The following is a 21295-nucleotide window of genomic DNA, read 5'->3' on the forward strand; positions in this document are numbered from 1 at the left end:
ACCCAAACAGTAATAACACTAAATGTTAATGCATTGAACTCCCCAATCAAAAGACATAGACTGGCAGAATGGATCAAAAAACAGGATCCTTCTATATGCTGTCTACAGGAAACACATCTTAGACCCAAAGATAAACATAGGTTGAAAGGGGAAAGGTTGGGAAAAGATATTTCATGCAAATAACAACCAGAAAAGAGCAGGAGTAGCTATACTAATATCCAACAAATTAGACTTCAAATGTAAAACAGTTAAAAGAGACAAAGAAGGATACTATGTACTAATAAAAGGAACAATTCAACATGAAGACATAACAATCATAAATATTTATGCACCGAACCAGAATGCCCCAAAATACATGAGGCAAACACTGCAAACACTGAAAAGGGAAATAGACACATCTACCATAATAGTTGGAGACTTCAATTCCCCACTCTCATCAACGGACAGAACATCTAGACAGAGGATCAATAAAGAAACAGAGAATTTGAATATTACAATAAATGAGCTAGACTTAACAGACATTTATAGGACACTACACACCACAACAGCAGGATACACATTTTTCTCAAGTGCTCATGGATGATTCTCAAAGATAGACCATATGCTGGGTCACAAAGCAAGTCTCAACAAATTTAAAAAGATTGAAATCATACACAACACTTTCTCAGATCATAAAGGAATGAAGTTGGAAATCAATAATAGGCAGAGTGCCAGAAAATTCACAAATATGTGGAGGCTCAACAACACACTCTTTTTTTTTTTTTTTAACTTTTTTTTATTAATTAAAAAAAATTTAACAAACAAAACATTTAGATATCATTCTATTCTACATATACAATCAGTAATTCTTAATATCATCACATAGTTGCATATTCATCATTTCTTAGTACATTTGCAACAATTTAGAAAAAGAAATAAAAAGACAACAGAAAAAGAAATAAAATGATAATAGAGAAAAAAGAGACTATACATATCATCCCCCTCGCTTACCCCTCGCTTTCATTTACCACTATTTCAAACTGAATTTATTTTAACATTTGTTCCCCCTATTATTTATTTTTATTCCATATGTTCTACTCTTCTGTTGATACAGTAGCTAAAATGAGCATCAGACATAAGGTTTTCACATTCACAGAGTCTCATTGTGAAAGCTATATCATTGTTCAATCATCATCAAGAAACATGGCTACTGGAACACAGCACTACATTTTCAGGCAATTTCCTCCAGCCTCTCCACTACATCTTGAACAACAAGGTGATATCTACTTAATGCGTAAGAATAACCTCCAGGATAACCTCTCGACTCTGTTTGGAATCTCTCAGCCATTGACAGTCTCATTTTATTCTTCCCCCTTTTGGTCGAGAAGTTTCTCTCAATCCCTTGATGTTAATTCTCAGCTCATTCTAGGGTTTTCTCAGTCCCTTGATGCTGAGTCTCAGCTCATTCCAGGATCTCTGCCCCACGTTGCCAGGAAGGTTCACACCCCTGGGAGTCATGTCCCACGCGGAGAGGGGGAGGGTGGTGAGACTGCTCATCATGTTGGCTGGCGAGAAGGGCCACATCTGAGCAACAAAAGAGGCTCTCTTCGGGGTGACTCTTAGGCCTAAATTTTAAATAGACTTGACCTATCCTTTGTGGGGTTAAGTTTCATATGAACAAACCCCAAGACTGGGGGCTCAGCCTATAGCATTGGTTGTCCACACTGCTTGTGAGAATATCAAGAATTCAACTTGGGGAAGTTGAATTTCTCCCCACTCTCACCATTCCCCAAAGGGGGCCTGCAAATACTTTTCCAGTCACTGATCATATCATTCTGGGATTCACTGGGGGATCACTCTGGACAAACCAACAAAATCTCATGTGCTACCTGAGATTCCAAGTACTTATGACATTCAATCAAACTATCTACATGAGTTATATTAGGAAATGCTCTAGTCAAAATCTAAATTTTGTAACAAATAAACATTTTTTGCTTTAGTCTCACACATAAGGTGACATTTTAAAGTATTAATTATCATCTATTTTCAGCACCCTGCAGTAATGACATTCCTTTGTTCTTCCTCATGCCAAAACATTTTTAAAATTTGTACATTGTACATTTCACTATTATTATACACTCTAGGCATTCCTAGATTATACCATCTCGATTTTTAACAACTATCTTTCTTTCTGATTACATTTATGTCCCCAGCCTTCCTCCCTCTATCATTCTCACATGCAGCTTCATTCAGTGTTTTAACATAATTACATTACAGTTAGGTAGTATTGTGCTGTCCATTTCTGAGTTTTTGTATCCAGTCCTGTTGCACAGTCTGTATCCCTTCAGCTCCAATTACCCACTATCTTACCCTATTTCTATCTCCTGATGGTCTCTGTTACCAACGACATATTCCAAGTTTATTCACTAATGTCAGTTCACATCAGTGAGACCATACAATGTTTGTCCTTTAGTTTTTGGCTAGTCTCACTCAGCATAATGTTCTCTAGGTCCATCCATGTTGTTACATACTTCATAAGTTTATTCTGTCTTAGAGCTGCATAATATTCTATTGTATGTATATACCACAGTTTGTTTAGCCACTCGTCTGTTGATGGACATTTTGGCTGTTTCCATCTCCTTGCAATTGTAAATAATGCTGCTATAAACATTGGTGTGCAAATGTCCGTTTGTGTCTTTGCCCTTAAGTCCTCTGAGTAGATACCTAGCAATGGTATTGCTGGGTCATATGACAATTCTATATTCATCTTTTTGAGGAACCGCCAAACTGCCTTCCACAGTGGTTGCAACATTTGACATTCCCACCAACAGTGAATAAGTGTGCCTCTTTCTCCACATCCTCTCCAGCACTTGTCATTTTCTGTTTTGTTGATAATGGCCATTCTGCTGGGTGTGAGATGATATCTCATTGTGGTTTTGATTTGCATTTCTCTAATGGCCAGGGACATTGAGCATCTCTTCATGTGCCTTTTGGCCATTTGTATTTCCTCTTCTGAGAGGTGTCTGTTCAAGTCTTTTTCCCACTTTGTAATAGGATTGGCTGTCTTTTTGTTGTTGGTTGAACAATCTCTTTATAAATTCTGGATACTAAACCTTTATCTGATATGTCGTTTCCAAATATTGTTTCCCATTGTGTAGGCTGTCTTTTTACTTTCTTGATGAAGTTCTTTGATGCACAGAAGTGTTTAATTTTGAGGAGCTCCCATTTATTTATTTCTTTCTTCAGTGCTCTTGCTTTAGGTGTAAGGTCCATAAAACCGCCTCCAATTATAAGATTCATAAGATATCTCCCTACATTTTCCTCTAACTGTTTTATGGTCTTAGACCTAATGTTTAGATCTTTGATCCATTTTGAGTTAACTTTTGTATAGGGTGTGAGATACGGGTCCTCTTTCATTCTTTTGCATATAGATATTCAGTTCTCTAGGCACCGTTTATTGAAGAGATTGTACTGTCCCAAATGAGTTGGCTTGACTGCCTTATCAAAGATCAAATGTCCATAGATGAGAGGGTCTATATCTGAGCACTCTATTTGATTCCATTGGTCAATATATCTATCTTTATGCCAGTACCATGCTTCAACAACACACTCTTAAACAACCAGTGGGTGAAGGAAGAAATTACAAGAGAAATCAGTAAATATCTCGAGGCGAATGTAAATGAAAACACAACATATCAAAACTTATGGGATGCAGCAAAGGCAGTGCTAAGAGGGAAATTTATTGCCCTAAATGCCTATATCAAAAAAGAAGAAAGGGCAAAAATTTGGGAATTAACTGTCCACTTGGAAGAACTGGAGAAAGAACAGCAAACTAACCCCAAAGCAAGCAAAAGGAAAGAAATAACAAAGATTAGAGCAGAAATAAATGAAATTGAGAACATGAAAACAACTGAGAAAATCAATAAAACCAGAAGTTGGTTCTATGAGAAAATCAATAAGATTGATGTGTCCTTAGCAAGTTTGACAAAAAGAAGAAGAGAGAGGATGCAAATAAATAAGATCAGAAATGGAAGAGGAGACATATCCACTGACCCCACAGAAATAAAGGAGGTAATAACAGGATACTATGAACAACTTTATGCCAATAAATACAACAATGTAGATGAAATGGACAAGTTCCTAGAAAGGCATGAACAACCAACTTTGACTCAAGATGAAATAGATGACCTCTACAAACCAATCACAAGGAAAGAAATTGAATCAGTCATTAAAAAGCTTCCCAAAAAAAAAAGTCCAGGACCAGATGGCTTCACATATGAATTCTACCAAACCTTCCAGAAAGAATTAGTACCAATCCTGCTCAAACTCTTCAAAAAAATTGAAGTGGAGGGAAAGCTACCTAATTCATTCTATGAAGCCAACATCACCCTCATACCAAAACTAGGCAAAGATATTACAAAAAAAGAAAACTACAGACCAATCTCTCTAATGAATATAGATGCAAAAATCCTCAACAAAATTCTAGCAAATCAAATCCAGCAACACATTAAAAGAATTATACATCATGACCAAGTAGGATTTATCCCAGGTATGCAAGGATGGTTCAACATAAGAAAATCAATTATTGTAATACACCATATCAACAAATCAAAGCAAAAAAATCACATGATCATCTCAATTGATGCAGAGAAGGCATTTGACAAAATTCAACATCCTTTCTTGTTGAAAACACTTCAAAGGATAGGAATAGAAGGGAATTTCTTTAAAATGATAAAAGGAATATATGAAAAACCCACAGCTAATATCGTCCTCAATGGAGAAAAACTGAAAACTTTCCCCCTAAGATCAGGAACAAGACAAGGATGTCCACTATCACCACTGTTATTCAACATCGTGTTAGAAGTTCTAGCCAGAGCAATTAGACAAGAAAAAGAAATACAAGGCATCAAAATTGGAAAGGAAGAAGTAAAACAATTTCAATTTCAAACCAGCACAGACACCTCCAAACATACCTGTATAGCATTGTAGGAGTCTCAAAAGGAGAAGAAAGAAAGGTGAAGAAAGTATATTTGAAGAAATAATGGCTGGAAACTTCCAAAATTAAACAAAAGATATGAATATATGCATCCAAGAAGCTCAGTGAACTCTAAACAGGATATGGAAATTTCACACTTTGTGTAATTTTTCTGTAAACCTATACCGCTCTGTAAAATGAAGTCTAGTTTTTAAAAAGAAGAAGAAAATATTCAGGAACTGTGTGTATATGTGTGCCTAACTTCATGTTTTTGGTTTTTTAAAATAAAATTTACTTCATTTTCAACTAATTATTTATTGTTTTATCCATAGTTATTAACCTTTCTGTCCATACAGCTAATTACAGTATAGACTGAGTTCTATAAACTCTAGAATATCTGTGAGAAAATGAGAGTGTTAAATGAATATAGAGTTTTCAAAAATTACTCATTTTAGTCATATATTTCAAGTTCCTTCACTGCAAAAAACTTCCATCCACGTTGTGAACAGCTACCAAGAATGATAAATGTGAGATTCCCTCTCTCTCCCCAATTCCCATTGAAATTGAAGACGTCATTGAAAACAAAGCACTAAATGGAAGGAATCCTGATGATTCCTAGATTTAAGAGTGGACATGTCTACACACAATGGTTGTACTCTGGGCCAGATGACTTCACGTCCTCAAACTTCATGCAGAAATGGAAGAAACTGGACGAGTTTTCCTTCTAAAATCCCTTTCATTTCTAACTTCCATCAGCCTGGGGGTTCTGGACGTGAGAATCAAAGTGGTGTTTGATAAGCAGTGTCCACCCGAGGCAGGATGAGGTACAAAGGGCAGACAATCAGAAGTCCTGTTTGCACGAGGTTCCCCTAAGCTTGACACTTAGTGGGCAGTGGGTTAATCAGTACAAAAAAAAAAGTGGCCAGTGTAAAGTAATGGCCTCTGTATATAAAAACAAAAAGGCCTTCCTTCTTTTTTCTTGGTTTTAACGAAGCAAAAATGGAGCTTGGGACAGTGAAAAGGAGGAAATAGAACAGGGCTTATTTGTTCGATTCTGTTTATTTTTCTCATAGTGATGGGAGGCAAACCACCAAAGGACAGAAGATGCGGTAAGGCTGATTTCTGTGTGCTGTGTGCTGTCATAGGACACCAGGCAGCTGCTGAGTGGCCTGGGTCTGACCAAGCAGACGCTGCAGCCTGTGCAGCCCTCCCAGTCTCAGCTTCGCTCTGTGATGACCGATCCTCTTTGGTGTCGGTTCCACTCCACCCACACCCCTGCCCAGGCCAAGTACTGTCTGTCCATCTCCTCCCTGGGCACTGGGACAGACAGCAGTGGGGGCTTTGGGACCGAGAGATTTCCACAAGACTGAAGTTCTCACACCAGGAGAACTGAAAACTGCTACCACCAGAAGGGAGAAGGTGCCTGAAAAGGACAGAAACTTACCTTCAGACTGGAGAGAGGGGCATAGGTTTCCTTGGATGCCACCAGGCAGTGGTTTTTTTTTTCTTTCTTTCTTTTTTTGTGCGGGCAGGCACTGGGAAATGAACCCGGGTCACCGGCATGACAGGCAGGAACTCTGCCAGTGAGCCACCATTGCACTGCCCAGCCAGTGCTTTTGAGCATGACCAAAAGAGTGGTGCAAACTGGGGGCACCCCAAAGTAGCCCCTGCTTGCTTAGTCCCTGATGAAGATAAAAATCGGTAAAAACCAGCAGGTAGTGGAGAAGCTTAGACTACCCACAGGTATGCCTAAGAGTTACTTCTGGAGGACCTCTTTTGTTGCTCAGATGTGGCCTCTCTCTCTTTAAGCCCAACTCTGCAAGTGAAATCAATGCCCTCCCCCCTATGTGGGACATGACATCCAGGGGTGAAAGTCTCCTTGGTGACGTGGTACATGACTCCCAGGGATGAGTCTGGTCCTGGCACTGTGGGATCCACAATTCCATCCTGACCAAAAGGGGGGAAAAGAAGTGTAACTAATAAAGTATCAGCGGCAGAGAGAGTTCAAATAGTCGAGAGGCTACTCTGGAGGTTGTTCTTACACAAGCTTCAGGTAGACCTTGCTACCTATTATAACCTGCCAACCCCCAACCAGGACCATTCCAGCCAATCCTAAAGAGCACCTAGGGCAATTTATAAGATTCCACAAGAGTTCCATGCACTAGAGTAACTTTCCAGAAACCTCCAGCCTCCAGATGAGTCCCTGGTCCAGAGAAGTCCTGAAACCCAGAGGGGCCAGCCTCTCCAGAACATCAGATAGTTCCATCTCCCTACCCCATATTAGTGACAGACCCTTCCAATGTGAAAAATTTAGAATGGCCATAGCCCAAACAATCCTAAAGAGAAGGATGGAAAGATCAAAGGTGATGGTGGAGTTAAACAGTGAAAATAGGAGTTAACAAATGAATATGAATACTGAATCATTAAATCGATATGTCTTTTAGTCTCCAGTATTTTAGAGCAGGTAGAAGTAAAAACCTAAAATTGTGAAATTGTAACCAGTGTCAAACTCTGAAATATGTTCTACAACTGTGGTGCTGTGCTTTGTAATTTATTGTTTGTGTGTGTGTGTGTATTTGTTATTTTTCACATAAAAAAGAAGGAAAGAAAGTCGATTGTGATGATAAAAAAAATTTAAACCCTCTAGCCTCCTCTATTCTGGAGCAGCTAGAAGGAAAAATCTGAGAGGATTGTATAGTAGCCCATGACAAACTCTGGGATCTGTCCTGTAACTACTTGTTGAAGAGTGCTTTGAAAACTATTGCTTTTTTATTTCTTTGCTTTGTGTATATGTTATACCATACAATAAAAGAGTTAAAAATAATCGGTAAAAGCCAGACGACTTCTGAGAACTTGAAAAGCTGTAATTATTTACAAGACCCACTATTTCAGGTTGGCCGAAGGAGCTGACAGGTCCACAGTTCCCCTCACAATCTCTCCAACTCCACCAGGTATCTTGTACTATGTGGAGAAATTAGAGTTACATCCAAATAAATCACATGAATAGGATTCGTTTAATTCCTATTAATTTTGATTAAGATCACCTATACCTTCTAATGTACCAGGCCAATGATAACAGAATATGTTTTAAGGTAAATGAGAGTTTTCTGTTTTATAAAATCTGGCAAGAAGCTAGGTCTTCCTTAGCAATGATAGAAAATAGATACCTCTATGTAGAAAATACTTTTTATTGTTAATATTTTTATTATAAACAATAAGCAGATATACAAACATTCTTGACATGGTTACAATCAATGGTTCACAGTATCATCACATAGCTGAATATTCACCACCATGATCATTTAGAAAACATGTTTTTAATTTGACATATTTTAATTTTTTTTCAAGCTAGAAGACGTGCTTTTTAGGATGAGACAAGTGATACATGCTCACTGTGTAGTTTCAAACGACATAAAAGGAACAAAGAAATAACCATCACCTGAAACCACACAACCCTGGCACAGTCATGGCTCATTTTGTGTGCATCTTTCCAGGCTTTTTTCATGTATGTGGGACTATATCTTTTTTTTTTTTTAGATAAAATTCACAAAACATAAAAGTAACTGTTTTAAAGTGAACACCTCAGTAGCATTTAGAATATTCACAGTGTTGCACGGACACCACACTCATCTAGTTCCGAAACATTTTCACCACTCCAAAAGGAAACTCTGTACTCATTAAGCAATTATCTCCCACTTCCTCCCCATCCCTAGGTGCTGGAAATCACCAACTGGCTTTCTGTCTCTATGGATTTACCAATTCGGGATACTGCATATAAACGGAATTATGCAATATGTGACCTTTTGTACCTGGCTTCTTTCACTTAGCATAATGTTTCAAAGTTCATACATGTTGTTAGTATGTATTAATATAGAACCATATTTTTTAACAAAAGATTTTCACACACACCCCCAACACACTCTACATGCTATTTTGTAACCTTTCCTTAGCAAGCAATACTAAGTATACACGATTATTTTAATGCAGTGCAAAATACTCCACTGAGCATGCCATACGCCAGCATGCATTGCGTGGGTCCCCTAGTGACAGCCGTTCGGGTGGTTTCTCACTTATCCTTATTGTAAACAATGCTTTGTGAATGCCCTTTATGTGTTTCTTTGCATATTTGCCCAAATCTTCCACTGGGATAAATTCCCAGAAGTTGAATATCTGGGCCAAAGGATATGCATATTTACAATTTTGAAATCCCATATAGAGCCAAATTACCTTCCAGAAAGACTCGACCATTTATATTCTTATTGTTCATGAGAGCATCCCCTGCCCTACACCCTTGCCAAACTGGCGTGCTTTTAACAATAGTAAAAATAGGTTCTTGTCTGCTTTTCTTCTATGAGTACTGCCAACATGCATGACATGAAATTAAATGAGAGGACTATGAAATTGAACAATTGCAAGTATTTTGGTCACTATAATGTTTTATCTAAAGCTGACCATTTTCGACTCAAAGCAAATGTGGTAGATAAGGCCTCTTTATTTTTTAGTTCAAGTTCTAGGAAGTAATTTCCTAAATGGATTGATTCCTTAGAGAGAAAATGTCTCTGAGGAAGTATAAATTATTCAAACCAAATGTGCTTTGGACTGATAGAGGGATTTTTGTTGTGGTTTTCTTTTTTTTTTTCCTTACTTAACAGGGTCCATCTGACTTTTTGTTCTATTAAAGATACAAAGTTTTTTTTTTAACCAAAGCAACATTCTACAGCCTATTTTGAATTTACTCATTTATTTGTCTGAGGTTCCCCACACAGGTACTTTCTCCTGACCTTATTTTATGTTTTCCTTTTTTTCACTCTTTAATTCAGTTGTAATTTATATTGACTGTGATTAAGATTTTCTCTTTAAAATCTGGATTGCAAGTAACAGTAACTTTTTAAAATAACACTTTTACCATAAATTAGATGAAGGAGAAACATATTTAAACAAGCTCTATGTGGAAAGAACAAAAGACTATACTAGAGCTTCAAATTCAGCTCTTGTGCTGATATATGATGCAGCATATAATTTAGACATATGATGGGAGCATATAATTTAGCATAATCATACTTCAGTTTTCTCATCTGATAAACTAGAAAAATAAGACCTAACCTGCAAAGACAGGGATACTGCTTATACTATAATGGATTGAATTATTACATGTTAAAATACATGTATGCACAAATTAATCTATTTCTTCCTGACAATGTTTTTGAGCCTGAGGGAATATATTTCTTTTCAAATGAAAACATGTAAATCAGATTTACACTGTACTATGCAAAATTATCCTGTTGTTTTGACATCAGGAGCAATTTAAAACATTTTGAAACTATTCAGCTTCACTGATTGTATTAATGAAACTTGCCTGACAAAAGCCAGAAAATAGGATAATTGTAAATCACCAACTGTACATTAATAATCCACTTTATTTTTTCCCTTTCATCCACTTAATAAATTGAGTGTATCAAATTGTTATAAATGTACTTCTTCCAATGTCAGCAAATTATATTTTAAAAGGCAAAACAACAATATTGTTCTAATTTAGAAAAAAATAAGATCTCTCCGGCTCTTATTACTTTAGGAAATATTCACGGTTTTTCATATTAATTTCCAGGACACTCTAATTTTTTTTGTTTGTTTGTTTTTTGCATGGGCAGGATCTGGGAATCAAACCCGGGTCTCCAGCTCGGCAGGCGAGATGGTGTGTTCTTTTGACAGCCTAGTGGGGAATGCTTATCCCCTCAGTCCAGAAAGGATAGACCCCGTGAGAGACTCAGGCCTCTATTGTCCTTAGAAAAAGCACCTTCTTAGGTAAGATTGAGGGAAGTTTCTGCTAATGCGTGACTCAGCCCTTCCTTCTTTCAGAGTGACCTGTCCTCAAGTACCTACCCATTCTCAGTCGATGCATGTGATAAATTCCTGCCCTGCCCTGCAGGAAGCCCTGAAAATTGAAGAGGTTTATTTTAATTCCGGGAACTGAGTTTTAGCAAGCCCTTTTGCCACAGATCTATGCCACATTCTCCAATTAGCTTTATTAGTAATGGAGCTAACTTTTTGTACTGTCTGTTTCCTGTTTCTACTTCTCAGTCGACTGTAAACTTAGAGTAGGGAGGAGAAAGATATAATTCATTATCCCCTCCAGCCCCGTCAGACTGGAGAATAGTGTATTGTGGTAGACATCTATTGTTTTGTCTGGCCACTGTCGAATAAAAGGCAAATCTAGACTTTGGTAAGGAGAAACTTTATTCAAAAGGGTTGCTGCAAAAAGGGGAGGAGAACTGTTGCAATAGGGAGAATCTTCTGACCAAAATCCTAAAGGCTAGGCAGAAAAGCTTTTCTTTTACAGGAAGGCATTAATAAGACTAGAAAGAACCAGGAGTGGAGAGTGTGCTGACGGGGAGAGCATTCTATGAGAGTGAATGGATCAGGGAATGTTTTCCCCTGAGGTCAACAGATTCTCAGAAGGGGCCATTAAGGAGGGGTTATTCTTTGTTCTGATTCTCAAGTGTGAGCCAAAATTCAGGGGTCTACGGGGAGGAGAGAAGCCTGACTAAAGTTGGACATGTCAAGTCAGTGGGCGTTTTGTCTAGATTGATCATCATCCCTAAACCAAAGAATGGGAGTTGGGAGGTCAGTATCTGGTCTTGTCATATGTAGACAAGAGGCCATCCGTGAGTCCTATCTAAGTCTTAAGGGGAAGAGTGGTTCTTTACAGTCAGCTGTTTACCAGGGCTCAAAAGTGTAGAGGGACATTTCTTGACCACTGCTGTTTCCCAGGAGGCTCAGGTAAAGTTCAACATTGTTACCAGGACCCTTTGCCTCTCCAGGTGTTAACAGTCCCCTGCTTCCTTGTAGAGAATTCATTTCACTTGATTTGGGTGAGGTTGACCCCAGTTTCCTACCCATGCGGATGGACATATGGTCCAGGTCTTACCAATTCAAGTATCTTATTCTCTGGCCACTACGAAAGGTTCAGCAAAGGGTATATGGCCCAAGCAAAACGGAAATGTCTTTCCTGAGATTTGATCACATGGATGGTGGAAGAGAGAACCCTGACATTGTTTAAACTCCTGACCCAGCCACGCCCAACCTAGCTCTACCTCTAGACTTCCCACTCATGTGAACTTAGAAAATCCCCATTTGCTAAACTATGTAGTTTTGTTTGTTTGTTTCCAGAATGACCATTTTGTGGCCCTGATATTCTGGTTGGCTTGGGATGGCTGATATTTTGGTTGGCTTGGGATGGCTGAAGCCCTGTCTACCTATGATTATGAAAGATTGCTGGATGGGATGTTGACTACAGAATTCTGGCTATATTTCAAGTCCAAATAATTCCATCTGCTCTACCTGTAAATTTTTACTGTAAGAATATTCAATATTTTTAACTTCCTTTACAAGACTTCTAATCATTGTGGAATCTCCTTGACCATTTCTCACCATATAAAGGCAAGTTCTGAATTAGGAGAGAAAAAAAGTTTAGTATCAGATCCCAACTTGAATTTTTTTTAAAAATCTGGGTTTTAAAGAAAAGTGAGCTGCAATGCCCTAGATGTTTAATTGATTTTCAAGTTCTATTTGTTAGGCTACATAAGTAATAAATTAACATTCAGGGAAAGTACATGAGAAGGCATCCCAGAAGAAATACAATGTGATATTAATATAAATCATGAAGTTTTGGTTTGCATTTGACCTTTTCCTAGCTTCACCATTTTTACTTAATGACTAAACTGTTCTGATAAGAAAAAGTCATTAAACAAGAAAAGTCATTAGACATGAAAATAACTTTAAATGTTTTAATTGTGGAAGGAAAAAATGAGGGATAAGTGCTTAATATACATAAGCAGATATAAAAATAGCTAATTAATACGTTTATTAAGCACTTATTATGTGACAGCAGTGAACAAAAATTTCCACCTTCACAGAGTTTTATTCTAGTAGAAAAATGTACCAATAAAATAAAAATGACAAATCTCAAAAAATAAACAACTGGGCCCTTAGAGTAAGCACTTCTCTGACCTGCTTTGCTTCGCTACTCTCTGCCTATTAGAAATTTCCTTCTAGCAAAAATGTCACAGTGGTCAGCTTTGAGTGATTTTTGGTTTCTCTTTATTTTTCCACAAGTTCTGTTACTTTTTCAATTTTTTTTATTGTGGTAACATCTATTAATTTTTAATCAGAAAGAGAATTATTAAAAGAAAAAAGCTGGCAAGCCAGAAAATTTTCAGAACCCTCAATGTTGAATCTTGTGAGGGAATGAAGTGAAAGTTGTCCCAAATATCTCCTGTTTGCACCCACCATGGCTACTGAACTGAAAGTGAAAGTCTTTCTTAAAAGCAGCACATGTTGCTTTCACTTTGGGTGACTCTTTCCCCTCTCTTCCCTTGTCCTTGAGCTCCTCTGATAAATGGGTGGCTATAGCATTGTCTCCTCTCTTTGCCCTTGCTGCCTCGTTTTCCCATCCTTCTACCTACAAAGATTGTCTTTGTAAACTGCCTTTCTGTGGACTGCTCATCCAGATAAATCTATTTACTTAACACTAGCTTTGTCGCTTGCATTTCTACTGCCACTTTCCACAGACTCAACTCTCCCCCAGGTTACCATGGTTTTCCTAAAAAAATGTCAATGAGAGTTCCTTCTTATTCACTTACACTTCTAAAAGTTGTTTAACGAAATTGTAAAAGAGCCTTTCCTGCCTCTGGCAGGCTGGAGCATTACATTAGAGTCTCTGTCATTCTTAGGGCCATGTTAGAAAATTCTGAGATTTTTTTTTTAGTTGGTTGGTTTAATCAGGATTTTATTCTTACAATCAGCAGTGTCTTCGAAAGTCTCTCTTTATTTCTTTTGGAGAAATTCTTACTATTTTCTCCATTTCTTTTTTCCCCTTAGTGATTCTTAGTATGAATGTTGCATTGAGTTTTGGCAGTATAAAGAGAAAAATCATATTTGGGAAAAAATTTTTTCTGGTTTTATTTTTTATTTTTTGCTTTTTCTTTGTCTTTTGATTCTTTTTTTTCTTTTTGGCACAGGCAGGCTCTGGGAATCAAACCCAGGTCTCCGGCATGGCAGGCGAGAACTCTGCCACTGAGCCACTTGGTTTGTTTTTTGATTATGGCTTTTTGTTTTGCTTTGTTTCTTCTTTTGGGGGAGCAAATTTTTAAAAATTATTTTATCAAATTTTTTTCAAATTGGTACATATTTTCATGCCTTTCAAAACTTTTTTATTGAGGTATAACATAAATACAGTAAAATGCACTTGTTTTTAGTGTATAGCTCAATTATGTTTTATATGTATTTATACCCAGATATAGCTTATCTCTGATTAAGATAGAGGGCACTCCCAGTAACCCCCAAATTTTTCTTATTCCTTCTCAGTCAATATCCTGCCCTACCCTCGCCTGAGGTGATCAATATCCTGGCATCTATCACCATTGATTAGTTTTGCCTGTTTTTTTTTTAAATACGAAAAAACACCAAACACAAACATTCTTAACTTTTGATCATTCCGTTCTACATATACAATCAGTAATTCACAATATCATCACATAGTTGCATATTCATCATTATGATCATTTCTTAGAACACTTGTATCTATTCAAAAAAAGAAATAAAAAGAAAACAGAAAAAATTCAAACATACCATATCCCTTACCCTTTCATTGATCACTAGCATTTTAATCTAAATTTATTTTAACATTTGTTCCCCCTATTATTTATTTTTATTCCATATGTTTTACTCATCTGTTGATAAGGTAGATAAAAGGAGCATCAGACACAAGGTTTTCACAATCACACGGTCACACTGTGAAAACTATATCATTATACAATCATCTTCAAGAAACATGGCTACTGGAACACAGCTCTACATTTTCAGGCAGTTCCCTCCAGCCTCTCCACTACATCTTGACTAACAACGTGATATCTATTTAATGCGTAAGAATAACCTCCAGCATAACCTCTCGAGTCTGTTTGGAATCTCTCAGTCATTGACATTTTATTTTGTCTGATTTCACTCTTCCCCCTTTTGGTCGAGAAGGTTTTCTCAATCCCTTGATGCTGAGTCTCAGCTCATTCTAGGATTTCTGTTCCACATTGCCAGGAAGGTCCACACCCCTGGGAGTCATGTCCCACATAGACAGGGGGAGGGTGGTGAGTTTGCTTGTTGTGTTGGCTGAAGAGAGAGGCCACATCTGAGCAACAAAAGAGGTTCTCTTGGGGGTGACTCTTAGGCCTAATTTTAAGTAGGCTTGACCTATCCTTTGTGGGGTTAAGTTTCATATGAACAAAACAAGATTGGGGGCTCAGTCTATAGTTTTGGTTGTCCGCACTGCTTGTGAGAATATCAAGAATTCAACTTGGGGAAGTTGAATTTTCCCCCTTTCTCACCATTCCACGAAGGGGACTTTGCAAGTACTTCTCTATTCACTGTTCAAATCACTCTGGGATTTATCAGGGCATCACTCTGGACAAACCAACAAAATCTCATGCTCTACTCAAGATTCCATGTACTTATGGTGTTCAATTAAGCTGTCTACATAAGTTATAGTAGGAAATGCACTAGTCACAATATAAATTTTGTACCAAATAAACATTTTTTGCTTTAGTCTCACACATTAGTTAGGATTTTAAAATATTAATTACCATCTATTTTCAGCACCCTGCAGTAATGACATTCCTTTGTTCTTCCCCACAGATGTGGGCTGTTCTATAACTGATTGCTGTGATGTGCTTTGAAATGCTTTTTTTTAATCTATGTCATTTTTCACAATAAAAAAATAATAGGTACGGGTAATTCCTAATTTCCTCCTCTTCATTGTTCACTGTTTTCCTGGGTGTTAGCTCTTCCCTAGGAGCTCTGATACACTGGCCCTGCTCCGGTCACACTTTCACACAAATATAAGCCCTGGAACAGGCAGAATCCTGTCTGGTTTGAGTCTCACAGCTCCCTCTCCTAGCAGAATTAAGGAGATTAATGGCCAAAACACAAACAACAGGAGGGTTTTGTGAGATAGTAGCAAAGGGACTGAATGATTTGAAACATAGATAATTGGTCCAAAAATAATTGGAGTTTTAGAAAAGTATAAATGCATTTATTTTGTATAAGCCTGATGGGGTACTTACTCCTTCCCATTTCTTTCCTGGCCTGCTTTTTCTGATGGCTATAAATTATAGTACAATTATTTATTGACTGAATATATAGAGGTATCTTAGTGACATATGATAAATTTTTTTTAGGCTTCAATAACAAAATTTATTAAAGATAAATCAAAATACACTACATAACAAGAGTTCAAGAAAACCAAAGTGCAATTTTAAAAGTTCTTACTTCAACAAACTCAAGGCTTATCAATCACTACCAAAAATTCTATTTCCTTTAAGCTCTAAGAAAAACTTTATCTATATTGAAAGTCTTTGGGTCTTAAGGCCATAGATGAACTCCCACCAAGTTAACAGCAACTTAGATGTTAATATTGTAATACAAACTCCTCCCATTGCCTGGTATACCTGAGACCTGTCAACAACCTTTACCAGGAACCCTTCCACTTAATTTATCTACTAATTATCTAGCAACCTCCTCTCCTAAAAAACAGTATATTTTGACCCTTCAAGTAGTTGCAGGTAAGATTATAGCCTTTTAATTAAAACCTCCAACTGCTTAATTAATACTTATTAAAGTCAGGGCTACAAAAGACCTTTACTATTTTTCTTTTTTATTTCACATGTGTAAAGCATGGCTTCAACCTGGAGGTGGTTTCTTTCTAAACAGAGAACTCATTTTACTAGTTAATTTATTATCTTATTCTCTTAACTTCTATATGATACTTAAAATCTTTTTTAACCAGAATTTACCCTATTATAATTGCAATCTATTTTATGAACACACAACTTTTTAAAATAATTAAACATTTTAGATAATATAAATGCAGCTTTAACACAAAATTCTTTAGAAGCAGGCTTACAGAAGTTGTTGGTTTTTCTGGGGTAGTACATGGGTTTGTTTTAAATATATTAAAAGGTAGAACAATCAATTAACTATACAGTGCTCTTACAAAGTTACAGCAAATATGTTCACTTAATGACTTTTTCCCTCTTTAAGGAATTTTTTTAAAGCAAGAATTTTATAAACCAAACTAAATTACATTTCCTTGCTCAGTTATCTATCAATTCTATTATCTAAAACAGATTCCAAGCTATTCCACAGTAAAGAACTACACCAAGCTAAAGAAAGAAATGCTTTAAATTTTTGTACTATTCTAAAACTTATTTTTTTCTATGGTCTATAAAACATGAATCTGTTTTTATATTTTCTTTTTTGTGTGTGCTTTTTTAAATAAATCAGTAAGTAATATAGGATCAGCACTATGTTTGCTAGACCTGGCATTTACTCACTACAGAAGGTTCAAAGTTTCCTGTCCTTTTAAAATCTATTTTATATTTTGCAAAGGTTTTTTTCAACAATATTTAACTTAAAACTTTTCAACAACATTTAAGTACTTTTCAAGAAAGCACAAGTTACTTTTCGTGGTCCCTGACCAATTTTAATCGGTGGGAACACCAGTGGTACTGTCACCTCCTTTCTGGGGACTCTTTAGCTTGGTAGGCTTGTAGTATAGCTATAGCCTCATCAACCTGAGCACAGTCTCTGGAGACTCAAGCATGTGAAGAAGCTCTGAATTATCAATCTCCAACAACATGCCAGTAATCTCACCAGCAAGGGCAGGACGCATGGCTTCCCTAAGGATAAAGAGCCTTTCACCCAACATCTGCTTTTGCTGTTGAGGAGGAGCAGATGCCAACCTGGAAGCAGTCAGAGGTTCCTGACCTTGAGCATGAATAGCAGGTTGCTGCACAGTAACTCGTGGCGTTGCTTGAAGATGTTCCGGGTTGCGAACTCCCGCCTCATATCGGTAACGTGGAACCGTGCGAATGGCCGGAGGAGGTGCAGCAGCAGCAGCCCCGCCACAGGGTACGGGTACATCGGAGGCACTGCCGCAGTGGCGGCACGTAGGGTTGCGAGGACTCCTGGGATCTGTGGAGGAACTGGTCGCGTGGCGCTAAATGGTGGTGGAGGAATGGCTGGGCACACAGCGCCAGAAGTACTTGGGAATAGATGAGGCCCGGCACCCCAGCAGCCCAGCAAGGATTTGGTCTTATCTGGGCAACTGCATTAGGCGGGTAGTATGCGGCGCGGTTCTGAGGCTGTGGGGTGGGCGCCATGAAGAAACGCGAGGGCGGTGCTGGCAGGGACGGGCCGCGGGGTGGGCGCCATGAAGAAACGCAAGGGCACCATGAAGAAACGCGAGGGCGGTGCTGGCAGGGACGGGCCGCGGGGTGGGCGCCATAAAGAAACGCAAGGGCGCCATGAAGAAACGCGAGGGCGGTGCTGGCGGGGACGGGCCGCGGGGTGGGCGCCATGAAGAAACGCGAGGGCGGTGCTGGCGGGGACGGGCTGCGGGGTGGGCGCCATGAAGAAACGCGAGGGCGCCATGAAGAAACGCGAGGGCGCCATGAAGAAACGCGAGGGCGGTGCTGGCGGGGACGGGGCGCGGGGTGGGCGCCATGAAGAAACGTGAAGGTGGTGCTGGCTGGCAGGGATGGGGCACGGGGTGGGCGCCATGAAGAAACGCCAGGGCGGTGCTGGCGGGGACGGGGCGCGGGGTGGGCGCCATGAAGAAACGTGAAGGTGGTGCTGGCTGGCAGGGATGGGGCACGGGGTGGGCGCCATGAAGAAACGCGAGGGCGGTGCTGGCGGGGACGGGGCGCGGGGTGGGCACCATGAAGAAACGCGAAGGTGGTGCTGGCGGGGACGGGGCGCGGGGTGGGCGCCATGAAGAAACGCGAGGGCGGTGCTGGCTGGGACGGGGCGCGGGGTGAGCGCCATGAAGAAACGCGAGGGCGGTGCTGGCGGGGACGGGGAGCGGGGTGGGCGCCATGAAGAAACGCAAGGGCGCCATGAAGAAACGCCAGGGCGCCATGAAGAAACGCGAGGGCGGTGCTGGCGGGGACGGGGAGCGGGGTGGGCGCCATGAAGAAACGCGAGGGCGCCATGAAAAAACGCGAGGGCAGTGCCGGCAGGGACGGGGCGCGGGGTGGGCGCCATGAAGAAACGCGAGGGCGCCATGAAGAAACGCGAGGGCGGTGCTGGCGGGGACGGGGCGCGGGGTGGGCGCCATGAAGAAACGTGAAGGTGGTGCTGGCTGGCAGGGATGGGGCACGGGGTGGGCGCCATGAAGAAACGCGAGGGCGGTGCTGGCGGGGACGGGGCGCGGGGTGGGCGCCATGAAGAAACGCGAGGGCGGTGCTGGCGGGGACCGAGCGCGGGGTGGGCGCCATGAAGAAACGCCAGGGCGGTGCTGGCGGGGACGGGGCGCGGGGTGGGCGCCATGAAGAAACGTGAAGGTGGTGCTGGCTGGCAGGGATGGGGCACGGGGTGGGCGCCATGAAGAAACGCGAGGGCGGTGCTGGCGGGGACGGGGCGCGGGGTGGGCGCCATGAAGAAACGCGAGGGCGGTGCTGGCTGGGACGGGGCGCGGGGTGAGCGCCATGAAGAAACGCGAGGGCGGTGCTGGCGGGGACGGGGAGCGGGGTGGGCGCCATGAAGAAACTCGAGGGCGGTGCTGGCTGGGACGGGGCGCGGGGTGAGCGCCATGAAGAAACGCGAGGGCGGTGCTGGCTGGGACGGGGCGCGGGGTGAGCGCCATGAAGAAACGCGAGGGCGGTGCTGGCGGGGACGGGGAGCGGGGTGGGCGCCATGAAGAAACGCGAGGGCGCCATGAAAAAACGCGAGGGCAGTGCCGGCAGGGACGGGGCGCGGGGTGGGCGCCATGAAGAAACGCGAGGGCTCCATGAAGAAACGTGAGGGTGGTGCTGGCTGGCGGGGATGGAGCATCGGGTGGGCGCGCCTCTCACGGCTGCCATTCTCTGCGTGTGCTGGTCCGTGAGGAGGGCCTGGCACTCTTCTTCGCACAGAGCTAAAGCTACATACAACGGCTTGGTGGCCACAAGTCCACCATTCATTTCGGAAACCGCTTTAGTGGCCTCTTCTGGGGTGGAGAAACACACAAACCAAACCCTTTGCTGCGACCACAGTCCATCATGGCCTGTGCACTAGTGATCGCACCAAACGGAGAAAACTCTTTCCCGAGACGCTCATCATCAATACGGTCATCAAGACTTTTCACATAAAGGTTAACAACCTGGTATCTGGTGATCCTGTCCTGCTTCATCTGCTCAAATCTACACTTAAGTTCTGTCTGCCATTCTACTTCTTTCTGAGGGCGCCCAACATGAATGTGTCTTCCACTGACCTCCTTTCCATTCATCTCATCCACAGCTCTCTGTGCATCTTCATGCCTCTCAAAGCTCACAAACCCAAAACGTTCGGATTTTCCACTTTCATCAGTCATTACCTTCACACTTACGACACGCCCAAACTTGGCAAAGAGAAGCCTAAGGTGCTCACTATTCACTTCTTCACCAAAATTCTTGGTGTAAACGTTGGTGAACTCTTTCGCCCTAGTTCCAACTTCGGCTTCGCGCTCTTTAACAGACTTAAATCGCCCAACAGACACTTCGCGATCATTCAGAAGCATCCCATTCATTTTCCCAAAAGCTTTCTCTGCGGCTTCCTGTGTCTCAAAACGCACAAAGCCATAGCCCTTGGAGCCATTTCCATCACAAACCACCTTACACGAAAGGATGTTGCCAAAAGCAGAAAACATATCGTACAGCGCTTTGTTATCAATACATCTGTCCAAGTGTTTAATGAATGTGTTACCCACCCCACTTTTACGAAGAGATGGGTCACGCTGAGCCCACAGGAGGCGAACCGGCTTCCCCTTTATAACATCGGAATTCCTGGTCTCCAGCGCACGCGCCGCATCCCCCGACGGCTGGAAGTTCACACGCGTGGCCCGAGGAACGGCGGGTGACCACGTCCCCGCAGACCCGAATGGACAGCATGGGCCCTACCGTACTGAGCTTCTCGTACAGCGTCGCCTCAGTAACGTCGGGGTGCAGCTCCCCCACATACGGCGAAGCCATGGGGTAGTTGGAAGCACTGGGATTCATCTCGACACAAACGGTTCTCGGCACCACAGGCCGCGACAAACGGTTCTCCATGACAGTTTTTCTAAATGGCCTCAGAGAATACTGAGGAAATAGAAGGAAATACGGGGATATATTCCAGGTACTTAATGTACAAAGCAAGGAGCAGCATAGATCCTGAGACAGTCTGGCTTATTAACACCGAAATGGGACCTACAAATACTTTTTGAGTTAGCAAGGAATTTTTTTCTTTAATTTATATAGTTTATGTGGCATGGTGGTATGAAAGAGCGTTGCGTTGAGAAGC

At 41.0% G+C, this 21295-nt stretch overlaps 1 protein-coding gene and 1 long non-coding RNA gene across 2 annotated transcripts in view; one reads left to right on the forward strand and one right to left on the reverse strand.

The window, feature by feature from the left end:
• The window catches only part of LOC143647387 (uncharacterized), a 144063-nt gene that overhangs the window by 99842 nt on the left and 22926 nt on the right, over nt 1-21295 (reverse strand). The window lies entirely within an intron of this gene.
• Nucleotides 20414-21295, forward strand: part of ERBIN (erbb2 interacting protein) — a 271624-nt gene continuing 270742 nt past the window's right edge. The window contains exon 1 of the mRNA XM_077117317.1: nt 20414-21130. The gene's annotated coding sequence lies outside the window, so the exon portion shown is untranslated. The remainder of the gene's footprint in view (nt 21131-21295) is intronic.

The sequence above is a fragment of the Tamandua tetradactyla genome, chromosome 9 (genome assembly GCF_023851605.1).
Source record: "Tamandua tetradactyla isolate mTamTet1 chromosome 9, mTamTet1.pri, whole genome shotgun sequence".
In the NCBI taxonomy this organism is placed as follows: Eukaryota; Metazoa; Chordata; class Mammalia; order Pilosa; family Myrmecophagidae; genus Tamandua; species Tamandua tetradactyla.